General features: G+C 44.7%; 1 pseudogene; it reads left to right on the forward strand.

Moving 5' to 3' along the window:
- Nucleotides 1–346: 346 nt before the first annotated feature.
- Nucleotides 347–9,045, forward strand: LOC142372533 (septin-6 pseudogene; annotated as a pseudogene).
- Nucleotides 9,046–14,226: the final 5,181 nt, after the last annotated feature.

The following is a 14,226-nucleotide window of genomic DNA, read 5'->3' on the forward strand; positions in this document are numbered from 1 at the left end:
TTACATGTTTAGACCACAAGGGGGTGTTTCTTTGTTTATATGTCAGTTGAGAATAGGTCAAGATTCGAATAGTAGAAGAAGAAAATGTTCAGTTAGAAAAAAAAAACGTTTCTATCTTGAGTTGAAATTTTGTCGTTTTATTGTCCTGCGATAGTCTTTTTTTGTATCAGTAAAAACCAGAAAAGACAACGAGAAGTACTGCTTCGTTTTTACGAGAAGCTGCAGCTAAGTTCCCACACAGTTGCATTTACAGAACCAGGTCCACCAGAGTTTGGATGCTGTGGAAAATATAAATAAAAACTAAATTCTGGATTCTGGAATAAATAAATAGATACATCGAATTAAATAAAGAATTGGTTCGTTATTTTTAACTTCTGGAATTACGTTGGATATTAACTTCTGTCTGAAATTATGGCTTTATTGGATGTTGCTCGGCAGCCGGATAAAGGAGTTCGGTCCTTGACCCTCGCTGGCCATGTTGGTTTTGACAGCCTTCCAGATCAGCTTGTCAACAAATCCATCTGCCAAGGCTTCTGCTTCAACATTCTGTGCATTGGTGAGACTGGTATTGGGAAATCTACACTAATGGACACTCTTTTCAATACCAACTTTGAGAACTTTGAGTCATCCCACTTTGAGCCTCAGGTGAAGCTGCGGGCTCAAACCTATGACTTGCAGGAGAGTAACGTCAGGCTACGTCTCACTGTGGTCAACACTGTGGGCTTCGGGGATCAAATGAACAAACAAGAGAGCTATCAGCCGGTGGTGGACTACATTGACCGACAGTTTGAGAGTTATCTCCAAGAGGAGCTAAAAATCAAGCGCTCTCTGCACAACTACCATGACTCTCGAGTCCATGCCTGCCTTTACTTTATCTCCCCCTCGGGTCATTCACTTAAATCCCTGGATCTGGTTACCATGAAGAAGCTGGACAGCAAGGTAAATATCATCCCAGTGATCGCCAAAGCTGACATCATCAGTAAGAGCAAGCTGCACAAGTTTAAGATCAAGATCATGAGTGAGCTGGTCAGCAACGGTGTCCAGATCTACCATTTTCCACAGGATGACGAGACTGTGGCCAAAGTCAACACGACTATGAATGGCCTTTTGCCATTTGCTGTCGTAGGCAGTACAGAGGAAGTCTCCGTTGGCAACAAGATGGTGAAAGTTGGTCAGTATCCATGGGGTGTTGTTCAAGTGGAGAACGAGAATCACTCCGACTTTGTGAAGCTGAGGGAGATGCTCATTTGTGTCAACATGGAGGACTTGAGGGAGCAAACTCATACACGGCATTATGAGCTTTATAGTAGTGTTGTCACGATACCAATATTTTGGTACCGGTACCGATACTAACATGTATTTCGATACTTTCGGTACTTTTCGGTACTTTTTTAAATAAAAAGAGAACACAGAAAATGTCATTCATTACAGATTTTAATAATAGAAAATCGTAACATAAACAATAATGCATAACAACAATGTTACTGTTCAGCAATGTTACAATAATCAAATAAAAGGAATTAAACGGGAGCAGCAATGAGAACCAAAAAAGTTTCCATTAAAATAGCAACTGTAGTAGCAACATCTCTCAACTTGAACTTCAACCTACTCCCTCCCTAATTCTTTTGGAGTGGTACACTATCTACTGGGTCTGTCTCAGACATTTTGCCTTGGAAAGATTCTTGGCCAAGAAAACCAACATGTCCAAATTTTCCTCCTTCAACCTAGAACGCCTTGGACTACATATGTTTCCAGATGTACTGAACACACGTTCTGAGGCACAGCTTGTTGCCGCAACGCACATATATTGACATGCAAACTTAGCCAGGATGGGAAGATCAGCCTCATGTTGAGCCCACCAGGCTAGGGGGTCCTGTGCAGCACCCAATACTCTTGACTGTTCATAGTCACTCATCTCTTTTTTTATTTTGTCCTCAAGTGTTGTTGGCAGTGTGGATGAAACCCTTGAACTCTCTGCTACCCTCTTTTCGGAGGTGATGGTGCAAAGTAGGCTTTTTAGATCAGTTCTTTTTTTTGCTGCTGGTTCGTGGTCTGAGCCAGAGGCTTCTTGTAGCTCTGCACTTTGCTCCTCTTGAAGTGGAAATGTGTGAGCTTTTAGTAGCAGTTCCTCTTTAACTTCTTTTTCCATTGTAACAAATGTGCATCTAAATCTGGGATCTAGGTGGGTGCTGATGTTCAGTGCCATCTTGATATTGTGCTCATCATATCTTGTTTCAAAGTCGTCTCTACATTTCTTCTTCATTTCCAGTGCCAGTGGACTGTCACCTTCCTCATCATTCAGACATGCTTTAATTTTCCACAGGAGCGGCAGGACTGATGACAGAGTTGTTTCTTTCTCTCCACTAAGGGCATCTGTGAAATCACTGAGTGGAGCCAGGATATTCCTCACTGTTTCCAAAGTTGTCATGTCTGTGTCTTTTGGCATCAGAAACCATTTTTTTCGGTCTTCAGCTAGAACAGCACAGACTGCTTGCTGCTGCTCACAAAAGCGTTCCACCATTTCATAGGTGGACCCCCATCGTGTAGGCTCATCATGAATTAGCCTGTGTTGTGGTAGTGTTAAAGATTTCTGTCTTTCCTTCAGCTGCCCTGACATTTTATTAGATCTTGAAAAGTCTGACACTGTCTTACGTAGCCGGGACAGACAACTCGCCACACGATCAATTTCTATGGCCTTTTTGACTGCCAAATGCAAATTGTGGCCAAAACAGGGAATCCAGAGTTGGTCGGAAAATGCCTTGCGGTTGTTGCTGTCACGCCCAGAGACTCATGTTTTTAGTTTTCATGTTTAGGTTATGTTTTTGGGTTCAGTTCATGTCCAGGTTTTGAGTTTTAGGTTTTGCCATTAGTTCATTCCCCTCACCTGTTCATTCCCCACCAGCTGCACCCACTCACTTAATCACTCAATCCCTATTTAGTTTCCTGCCTCCCCTTTCAGTTGGCCGGATCTTTGTTGCATGTTGTTACTGTTGTGTTGAGGTTGCTGTTAGTTTCCACGCCACGTTTTCGTCAAAGTTAAGTATTTATTATCCATGCCATGTTAAGTGTTTTGTTTTTCCAAGTATTTATTAAGTCAAGTATTTTGAATCCGGCTTTGCCGCGCCTTTTGTTTTGTACTTTGTTTTTTGTTAATAAATCACCCTTTTCTTTGTAAGTCCGCATCCGTGTCCTCCCCTTCTACACCACCACCTTGACAGAAAGATCCGGCCTGAAATGGACGCGGCGGACTACACAACCTTCTGGGAGCTGGCTGGGGACTTCTGTTGCCTCTCATCGAGCTGCACCTCCTGGGAGAAACTGAACTCTGCCAATGAACTAATTGACTTTTTTGTACGAAAGCAGGTTCTCAGGCACATGTCAGGAGTGACGCACATCTGGGCAGAGGTGAGGGGTGTACAGCGCGCTGCTATGCTGGATATCTTTGGCATGGAGCCACAGAAGGTAGCCGCGCTGTACACACCCTCCCTCACCACTCCAGCATCCCAGGCCCCGGCCCCAGCGGTCCCAGAGCTGGCCCCGGCCCCAGCGGTCCCAGAGCTGGCCCCGGCCCCAGCGGTCCCAGAGCTGGCCCCGGCCCCAGCCGTCCCAGAGCTGGCCCCGGCCCCAGCCGTCCCAGAGCTGGCCCCGGCCCCAGCCGTCCCAGAGCTGGCCCCGGCCCCAGCCGTCCCAGAGCTGGCCCCGGCCCCAGCCGTCCCCGAGGCTTTAGAGCCTGACCACGACCACGAGGCTTTAGAGCCTGACCACGACCAAGAGGCCACAGGGCCTGACCACGAGGCTTTAGAGCCTGACCACGAGGCTTTAGAGCCTGACCACGACCAAGAGGCCATAGGGCCTGACCATGACCAAGAGGCCACAGGGCCTGACCACGAGGCTTTAGGGCCTGACCACGAGGCTTTAGGGCCTGACCATGACCAAGAGGCCACAGGGCCTGACCACGAGGCTTTAGGGCCTGACCACGAGGCTTTAGGGCCTGACCACGGGGCTTTAGGGCCTGACCACGAGGCTTTAGGGCCTGACCATGACCAAGAGGCCATAGGGCCTGACCATGACCAAGAGGCCACAGGGCCTGACCACGAGGCTTTAGAGCCTGACCACGAGGCTTTAGAGCCTGACCACGAGGCTTTAGAGCCTGACCACGAGGCTGCAGGGCCTGACCACGAGGCTTTAGAGCCTGACCACGACCAAGAGGCCACAGGGCCTGACCACGAGGCTTTAGAGCCTGACCACGAGGCTTTAGAGCCTGACCACGAGGCTTTAGAGCCTGACCACGACCACGAGGCCGCAGGGCCTGACCACGAGGCCGCAGGGCCTGACCACGAGGCCGCAGGGCCTGACCACGAGGCCGCAGGGCCTGACCAAGAGGCCGCAGGGCCTGACCACGACCAAGAGGCCGCAGGGCCTGACCATAAGGCGGCAGAGCCCGACATGGACTCACCGGTTCGAGCCCCTCCCTCCCACCCCCAGACTTTGGGGATGTCTGGGATCCATCCCTTAAAGGGGGGGCTCCCCCCCCGTCGGAGGTCCGTCCGACCTTGGGACGGCCCCCGGCTCCTCCTCCAGCCACGTCATCGGGGGTCCGGGCGTCCGCCGGGCCGTCTCCTGCCGCCACGCAGAGGGAAGTCTGGCCGCCCGCCAGACCACCGCCTCCTGCTGCCACGCCACGGGATGTCTGGCCGCCCGCCAGACCACCGCCTCCTGCCGCCACGCAGAGGGAAGTCTGGCCGCCCGCCAGACCACCGCCTCCTGCTGCCACGCCACGGGATGTCTGGCCGCCCGCCAGACCACCGCCTCCTGCTGCCACGCCACGGGATGTCTGGCCGCCCGCCAGACCACCGCCTCCTGCTGCCACGCCACGGGATGTCTGGCCGCCCGCCGGACCACCGCTTCCTGCTGCCACGTCATCGGAGGTCCGGGCGTCCGCCGGATCACCGCCTGCTGCCACGTCATCGGAGGTCCGGGCGTCCGCCGGATCACCGCCTGTTGCCACGTCATCGGGGGTCTGGGCGTCCGCCGGACCACCGCCGTCTCCTGCCGCCACGCCGACGGAAGTCTGGGCGTCCGCCAGACCACCGCCGTCTCCTGCTACGCCGTCTGCGGTCTGGGCGTCCGCCAGACCACCGCCTGTTCCGGCTACGCCGTCTGCGGTCTGGGCGTCCGCCAGACCACCGCCTGTTCCGGCTACGCCGTCTGCGGTCTGGGCGTCCGCCAGACCACCGCCTGTTCCGGCTACGCCGTCTGCGGTCTGGGCGTCCGCCAGACCACCGCCTGTTCCGGCTACGCCGTCTGCGGTCTGGGCGTCTGCCAGACCACTGCCTCCTGCTGCCCGAAGCCGGTACCACGCCCGTTTCTGGTTCCCCGACCGGCTTCGAGCCCCTCCCTCCCACCCTTGGACTTTTGTGGGATGTCTGGGATCCACCCCTTGAGGGGGGGGCTCTGTCACGCCCAGAGACTCATGTTTTTAGTTTTCATGTTTAGGTTATGTTTTTGGGTTCAGTTCATGTCCAGGTTTTGAGTTTTAGGTTTTGCCATTAGTTCATTCCCCTCACCTGTTCATTCCCCACCAGCTGCACCCACTCACTTAATCACTCAATCCCTATTTAGTTTCCTGCCTCCCCTTTCAGTTGGCCGGATCTTTGTTGCATGTTGTTACTGTTGTGTTGAGGTTGCTGTTAGTTTCCACGCCATGTTTCCACGCCACGTTTTCGTCAAAGTTAAGTATTTATTATCCATGCCATGTTAAGTGTTTTGTTTTTCCAAGTATTTATTAAGTCAAGTATTTTGAATCCGGCTTTGCCGCGCCTTTTGTTTTGTACTTTGTTTTTTGTTAATAAATCACCCTTTTCTTTGTAAGTCCGCATCCGTGTCCTCCCCTTCTACACCACCACCTTGACAGTTGCTTGCATTGTCTGTTGTGATTCCAGTCATTTTTGCCATATCAAGACTCCAGGTGTCCATGATGACATCTTCCAGGACCTCTTTCAGTGTGTCTGCTGTGTAGTCGGACTGCAAGGCAGAGCATCCAATGCACCACGACTGCATCTGCCAAGATGCTGTTATAAACTGCAGAGTTACAGCAATGTATGAACTTATTGCTCTGCTCGTCCATATGTCAGTGGTACATGAGAAAAATGGTTTGTCTGCCATCTGTGCATGAATTATTGACCTCATCTCTTCATATATTTTCGGGATTTCATTGTACATGAAAAAATTCATTGAAGGGGCGTCATATCTTTTGTCTAGCTGATTAATCCGGTTTCGGAACCCAGCCTTCTCAACAGTGTAAACTGGCAATTGGTCCATGCAGATAAATTCAGCAACTGCCCTGTTCAGCCTTTTAGCATCTTTTGAGTCTTTTGCATATTTTGTATGCTGCTCAAGCAGAGCTGGAATAGTAGGTTGAGCTCTGTGTGGGGGCACTGTCGCTGAACCAGAAGCACCAGATTTCTGCCGTGAATAAAATAAATAAAATAACATTAAGATCTAAAAAATATTTTCATTAGATATAGACTCAGAACAGGTGGTGACAAAACAATTTTCAAATTGTATAAATGTAGGCTATAAAATATAAAATATTGTATAAATGAATTTTAATAAATGTGTGTTTATACATTTTTGGTACCTGTCCTGTATTGTAAAAGAGCTCTTTGGTCAGAGCATGCTTTGTAATGTGCTATATCAGGGTGAACGCTAGAAGTGAACCTAGGATGAACGCTAGAAGTGACGTCTGCCTAAATGATGTGCGCTTCTGCTTTGCATCATTTTAAATAGCCAAATAAAAACTAAATGTGCGCTATTGCAATTGCGCGAAAAGACGTGTAGGCAGGGAACCAACCTAATGCATCTCTTTATTAATGACAGAAATTATGTTTTGGAAATGAATGAATGAATGAATGAATGCCTCTCAGATTGTGGTTAAAAGTCAGAGCGCAGTGGGATGGGAGAAACAGCCTCGCGCTCTTGGGTCACATTTGAAGCCTGAACAGCAAGATTGCCGAAATGTCGCTTCAGATCGAAAGATAGTGATGGCATTAAAGGATAAGACCGGTTTTTTGACATTGGGCCCATGATTTCACATTATAGCATGATGTTCTACTCACCCCTGCTTGTTGTTGAACATTTGGAGCTGTTCCGAAGATATTCGAGAGGCGTCTGGCTGCTCTCTTGAGATATTCGGCCATGAAACGGTTTCCTATGGGCAAGCTTATACAGGCACAAACTATGCTGTTTATAATTTATTAATTACTGTACACTAGCACTGATAACGTGGAGGTGTGTCGCTTACTTAAAAAAATCCGGGTTATTGTAATTTTGAATTTTTGTGGTAAAGTGGGTGTTACTGACGTCATCGTGGTGCTACTGCCACAGACAGCCCACAGTCCTGCTGCCTATTTATTCATTCGGCAAAAATTCAAAATTAGTAACCCGGATTTTTTTAAGTAAGCGACGCACCTCCACGTTATCAGTGCTAGTGTACAGTAATTAATAAATTATAAACAGCATAGTTTGTGCCTGTATAAGCTTGCCCATAGGAAACCGTTTCATGGCCGAATATCTCAAGAGAGCAGCCAGACGCCTCGCGAATATCTTCGGAACAGCTCCAAATGTTCAACAACAAGCAGGGGTGAGTAGAACATCATGTTATAATGTGAAATCAAGGGCCCAATGTCAAAAAAACAGTCTTATCCTTTAAGACTATTATTCAGGCTATAGGCATATGTCAGAAAACGCTGTCACAACTTGCACTTAATGCGTTTTTTAAAATTATTATTACTATTATATCGCATGAGTGTGACGTGATGAGGTGGGGAGAAAACTTTGTCTCCGCGCAGCAGCAGTGAGAGAGAGAGGGGGGCCGGAGAGAGAGAGAGAGAATATACGGGCTCGGAGCTCCTAACAGTAGCCTGCAATGGAGCCGTTGTCACGTCAGAGAACCGGCTCTCTGACATCACTGAATTTGTTTTGTGAAAGACTATCTAGGCCTACTGATCATATTTCAGCGAGGATGGTAGCCTACGGACTGGAAAAAACTTTAGGTGTAAAAACGTGAAATGTGGTTGGTCGCTTCCAAATATTAACTAGGCTACTGAGCTACTCCATTTGAAAAGCGAACGTGCCGCATTCTCCGCTATTGAAGGCGTTATCTCGCCTACACGTGAAGATGCAACTTTTTTTTTTTTTTGCCCTGACATGACTTGCTCACTTAAAAAATTCGGCTCCCTGTCATTTTCAGGGGAAAAACCTTAGTTTGTGAGTTAGCCTACCTGTTGTCCCCAGAGCTCTGCATACAGGTCTTGGTGGTAGTCCCGCAAGTGTTTCGTGAGGTTGGACGTGTTGCCGCCCTTCGCTAGGCATGTTTTAAAACACTTTCTGCAAACCGGTGCATCTATATTTGTTGGTTTGCCTTCCTCATCTGACTTCAAGCCGAAATATTTCCATATTGCACTTCGTGCCCCTGGTTTGTCAACCAGGGGAGTGACAGGTGGTGCAGCAGCCATTTTTCTCTCCTGCTCCTCTCAGTTGTATCCTAGTTACAACGCAACGTTACGTGATGAGTTTCCCGCGTTGTTGCAAGTACCAGTACTTTCCAAATCCCGTACCGTACCGTTTTAAATGCCTCAGTACCGCGATACTTCGTTAGTACAGGTATACCGTGCAACACTACTTTATAGGCGCTGCAAACTGGAAGAAATGGGCTTTAAAGACACAGGCCCAGAGTGCAAACCTGTCAGTTTGCAGCAGACTTATGAAGCCAAGCGTCAGGAGTTTCTGGTGGAGCTGCAGAAGAGAGAGGATGAGATGAGGCAAATATTTGTGCAGAGGGTGAAGGAGAAAGAAGCTGAGCTGAAGGAGGCTGAGAGAGAGCTGCAGAGTTGTTTTGAGCAGCTAAAGTACCTTCACGCTGACGAGAAAGCAGCTCTGGAGGAGAAGAAGAGGCTTCTTTAAGAGAACCAGAGCTCCTTCAGTAAGAGACGAACAGCAGCTCAACTCCTGCAGGCCCAGAGCCTCACAGCCAACGGCCTTTAATGGATAGACAGTTGGAGAGAGACAGGAAGCAGGGGGCAGAGATGGGGAAGACATGCAGCAAAGGGCCATCCGGTGCATGTACTCTGCTGCATGTCTGCAATTATGAAGAATGCGATCTTCAACCGAGTCCTATGGAAAAGGCAGAAAGAAAAATGTCTGTACTATAGCTGCCACACCAACAGTATCTGACCAATAGATACTGTGCAAAAGCTTACGCCTTCCACTGGTGTGTCCACATCAGCAAGTCTGGCTGAGACCTCTGCCTGCTGCTCTTCTTCCTGAAAGTATAGATAAGCAAAATCTGTAATGGTTACTGGTTTGACAAAAAAATAAAACATCTAGTTTAATTCCTTTAGGGTGATGGTAGAAGTTCAATTGAGTCTGCACTGCAGACTCTGCAGTTATTGGCTGGTGGCGTGGCTCATTTACATACAACTTAGAGTTGCGAGCGCAGAGACAGAGCCGCGAGCGAGCAGAGAGATAGAGCCGAGCGCGAGCAGAGTGAGCCGTTCGAGTGAGCAGTTTGTCAGAGTTGAGTGCGTGTCCGAGCACCTATGAGCGAGCGTGTGCGATTCATAAGCACATGCTTAAAATTATTGTTCCTTCAGATAGATCTGTGCCCTCAAATAAGTGTCACTGCGCGCTCAACCTGGTGGCACAAAGATCACGCCATATTGGAAAACTGTATATAGATTTTCATTTCGAGTAAACAACATTTTATAGACAGACGTAGTGTGTGAACTTTGCTTAGTGTGATACAAAGTAATTAAAGGGAACTGTGAGAAACAGGGTGCTCTGGTCTTCCCATGTAGGAGAATGTGCAACCACTCAACACGTGAGGAACTAGATGTCCCAGAAAAATTTGTTGCATCTTGCTCACAAGACTGTTTTACGTATGCTGATTGTAACTAAGCTGTGTAATAAAAAGAACTACACGGAAGTCGGATGGAGTCGTTTGAGCACGGGTGAAGGAGTAAGTTCTGTCACTCCGTCCGGCTCCCCTTGCAAGTAAAAATACAATCTTGTGCACTGTGTGTTTTGTTGATCACTGGGGTTGTCTTGAGTGAACTGTGTTCCAGCTGGGTTAACTGGGTTAATGTGCTTAAAGCTGCCGTCGGCAACTTTTTTTTAGTTATATTAGCTTGAACTGTCATGGGATTCTGGAAGTAGAATATTAAATAGGCTGTTTAGGAAAAATCCCGAATTCTGTAGCTCCCTCTGAAGCCTGTAATCGTGCCTGCAAAAATCGAGCGCTCCCGCCTGTTTTTAACCAATCACGTTAGGTTTATTATTTATCTATTATCTGAGCAGAACAGTCACCAACCACGTCTTCCATGCTGAGCGTGAGTCTGCCCCCAGCTTGTGTGCGCGCACACTGGTGTGAACTCACGTGCACAACCTCGTCCACAGAGGGGGAGGGACCTGAAAGTTGTATCAGTTCGAATTTTCCGACTTTAGACTCGGAATTTTGAAAACCTGCTGACGGCAGCTTTAACTGGGTAAGCACATTGAGTTGCCTGTGGTATGAAATGCGCTATATAAATAAAGCTTGATTGATTGATTAACTTTTAGACCCAATATCTACCTAGAACCATTGGAGAGCTCAACAAATGTCAAATCCAATCATACATTATCTAGACACTTTATTTATAAATGGCAGACAGCAGGTCTGACCTTATCTTTTGAATGGCATATTCTTTAAAGTGACCCCATAATTTCAGTACAAAAAATATTGTTTCTGACCAGAAACAAAACAAAAACTCAGACAGAACTCAACCAAAATAAAAAAAAATCTGACCTCAGTAATTTTACCAATCTTCTTTTTCAGCCTAAACACTGGTGGCACCTCACCTCACAGAAGGGCTTTTGATCCATCTGTCCAGTGGGCAAACAGCTTTCCATAGCTCAAAAAATTATTAAACAAGGCGGTTGTTATTGAAATATGCATCTGTAAGTGTAATGCTGGATTCCAATATTTATATTAAAACTGGTTGGGAGAATTGTGACCGCTGTGGGGCATCAGTCAAATGCACAAGATCAAGTTCTTGAGGATTTATTCACCATTAAAGGGAATCTTTACATATGTGGGTTTTACTGCAGTTACTGTGTGGTTCTACAAACAGAGAAAGCAGAAAATATACCTAATTAGCATTACCATGTGGTTAGCTGGACATCACAATTACACTTACCAACTAACATCAAATATACTAAAATATACACATTTACCTACAAATAATCATATTAGTAAATGATTTACATATCCTTGGACGCACAAAGAACACAAAAAACAGTGGATGGCGAACTAAACACAAGATATTAAACAGATGGTCTCTGCAGGCATCCTTCCATTGAGCTGCTATCTCTCGCTCTCTATTTCGTTTTTTTTTTTTTTTGCGGTTGGCAAACAACTTACAGCAGCATTACCGCCACCAACTGGTAAGGAGTGTGGATCACATGACAATTATATATGCCTATATTTATATATATTTATATATACCTATATACTTATATATACACTCATATATACACCCTTATATCTACATATTCCTACACTTTTACATATTCCCTACTCATATACACTCATTTATATATTTTTTAATTTCTATTATATAACCTACACTGTTTTAAATAATAAAAAAATAACCTGATATCCTGTTTCCTGATTCTTTTTGCAATAAATCTACTATATCCAATTTCATTTTCATCCTACTAACATTTCTAATTAAATTATTTCTCTGAGCCTGATAATTCCTACAATATAAAACAACATGTTCAATTGTCTCATCTACCCCACACTCACATTTCCCTGACTGATGTTTTCCTATCATATATAGGTTTTTCTTTAATCCATTATGTCCTATTCTAAGTCTTGTTATAATTGTCTCTTCTCTCCTACTTCTTTCTGATCTTCTCATTTTCCCTATTTTCCTTTGTATTTTATACAACCAACGTCCTTTTCTTTCTTCCTCCCATAACTTTTGCCATCTCTCTTCCATTTTTTGTTTTATAATACCCTTTACCTCTTTTACACTCAGTATTACATTAATATCAATCAATACTCTTTTTACACTCTGTTTAGCCATTCTATCTGCCATTTCATTTCCCTCAACTCCATAATGCGCTGGTACCCATATAAAATTTACTATAAGCCCCATCATATTAATCCTATAAAGAGTTTGTTCTATTTCAATTAATATATCTGGTCTACTATCTGATTTACTATTTTGAATACCAAATAATGAAGAACTAGAATCTGAACATATTGTTATGGTTTAACCTCTTCTGTCCATTGAACTGCTAAAAGTACCGCAATTATTTCTCCAGTATATATTGATACTCCATCACTTACCCTTTTCCCCACTTTAATATTAAATTGCGGTACAATAAGACCTGTCCCTATCCTATTATCAAAATTTTTGGATGCATCAGTATATATATATGTACATAATTATAGTATTGATTTATATGTTCCTCCATCCATCCATTATCTATACCACTGAATCTGTCGATCGGGTCGCGGGCGGGCTGGAGCCTATCCCAGCAGTCAATGGGCGAGAGGCGGGGTACACCCTGGACAGGCCGCCAGTCCATCGCAGGGCCACATAGAGACAAACGAGACAAACAACCATGCACGCTCACACTCACTCCTAAGGACAATTTAGAGATGCCAATCAACCTAACATGCATGATTTTTTGGACAGTGGGAGGAAGCTGGAGTACCCGGAGAGAACCCACGCATACACGGGGAGAACATGCAAACTCCACACAGAAAGGCCCCAGCTGGGTGTTGAACCTGGAACCTTCTTGCTGTGAGGCGACGGTGCTAACCACCACACCACCGTGCAGCCCATTTATATGTTCCTGTACAATATATTTATTCATACTAAAATTATATCTATTCTTCTTTTCTAATAATGATAAATCTACTTTTGCTTCAGGCATTATCCATGGTGGAACTGTATGTAATGGAACCGTCTGACTTATATCTATTTTATCTAAATATTTTCCCCTAATTTTAGCCTTTACTATTGTTCCATAACTTTTAATTTTTTCATTTTCCCAATCTGTTTCTAATACTTTTACAGTTGGAGTATCTTTTTTCTGTCCTTGTAATTTTGACCAATAGTTTAAGGATGATTGTTCCCTTCTCATTTTTAGAGGCATGTCACCCATTTCCACCTGTAATGCTGCTATAGGAGATGTTTTAAAGGCACCTGTACATATTCTTCTAGCCTGATATTGAATAGAATTTAACTTTTGTAGATTTGTATCTGCAGCTGAATAATACACTATGCACCCATAATCCAACACTGACCTAATTAACCCTGTATAAATAGCTTTCAATGACCTTCTATCAGCCCCCTACTCAGTACCAACTAAACATCTCATTATATTCAAAACCTTCCTACATTTATCTATTATTTTCTTAATGTGTACACCCCAAGTCATTCTTTCATCCAACCATAACCCAAAAAATTTAAATTGCTTAACTCTTTCCAATTCCTGACCATGTATTTTCAACTTAATTTCTCCATCAACTCTTTTCGTTGTAAAAAACATTATTTTAGTTTTTTCCACTGAAAACCTAAATGCCCATTTATATGTCCAATTTTCCACCATTGAAATAGCTTCTTTACAATACATTTTAAATTCCTTCCTCTTTTCCACATTGCTCCATCATCAGCAAAAAGTGAACCACCCATTCCACCTTCTGTTTCCTTAAACATATCATTGACTATCACAGAAAATAATAATGGATTTACTATGCTTCCTTGTGGTGTCCCATTTTCTATGTTAAAATTTTCAGAATATTCCTTCCCTATTCTCACTTGTATTTTTCTTCATTCTAAAAATGTTTTAATCCATTTAAACATGCAACCATTTATACCCATTCTTCTAATTTGAACTAATAACCCTTCCCTCCACATCATATCATACGCTCTTTCAATATAAAAAAATACTGCTACAACACTCTTTATTTACTTGAGCCTAATTTCATGCTCTACACATATTACTGGATCCATTGTACTCCTCCCTTTTCTAAATCCACTTTGAAACTTTGATATAAGTCCTTTACTTTCTACATAATATAACAATCTTTCATTTATCATTCTCTCCATTATTTTACATATATTGGATGTTAATGCTATTGGTCTATAATTTTCTGGTTTTGATTCATCT

This window comes from Odontesthes bonariensis, chromosome 22, assembly GCF_027942865.1.
Source record: "Odontesthes bonariensis isolate fOdoBon6 chromosome 22, fOdoBon6.hap1, whole genome shotgun sequence".
Classification (NCBI taxonomy): domain Eukaryota; kingdom Metazoa; phylum Chordata; class Actinopteri; order Atheriniformes; family Atherinopsidae; genus Odontesthes; species Odontesthes bonariensis.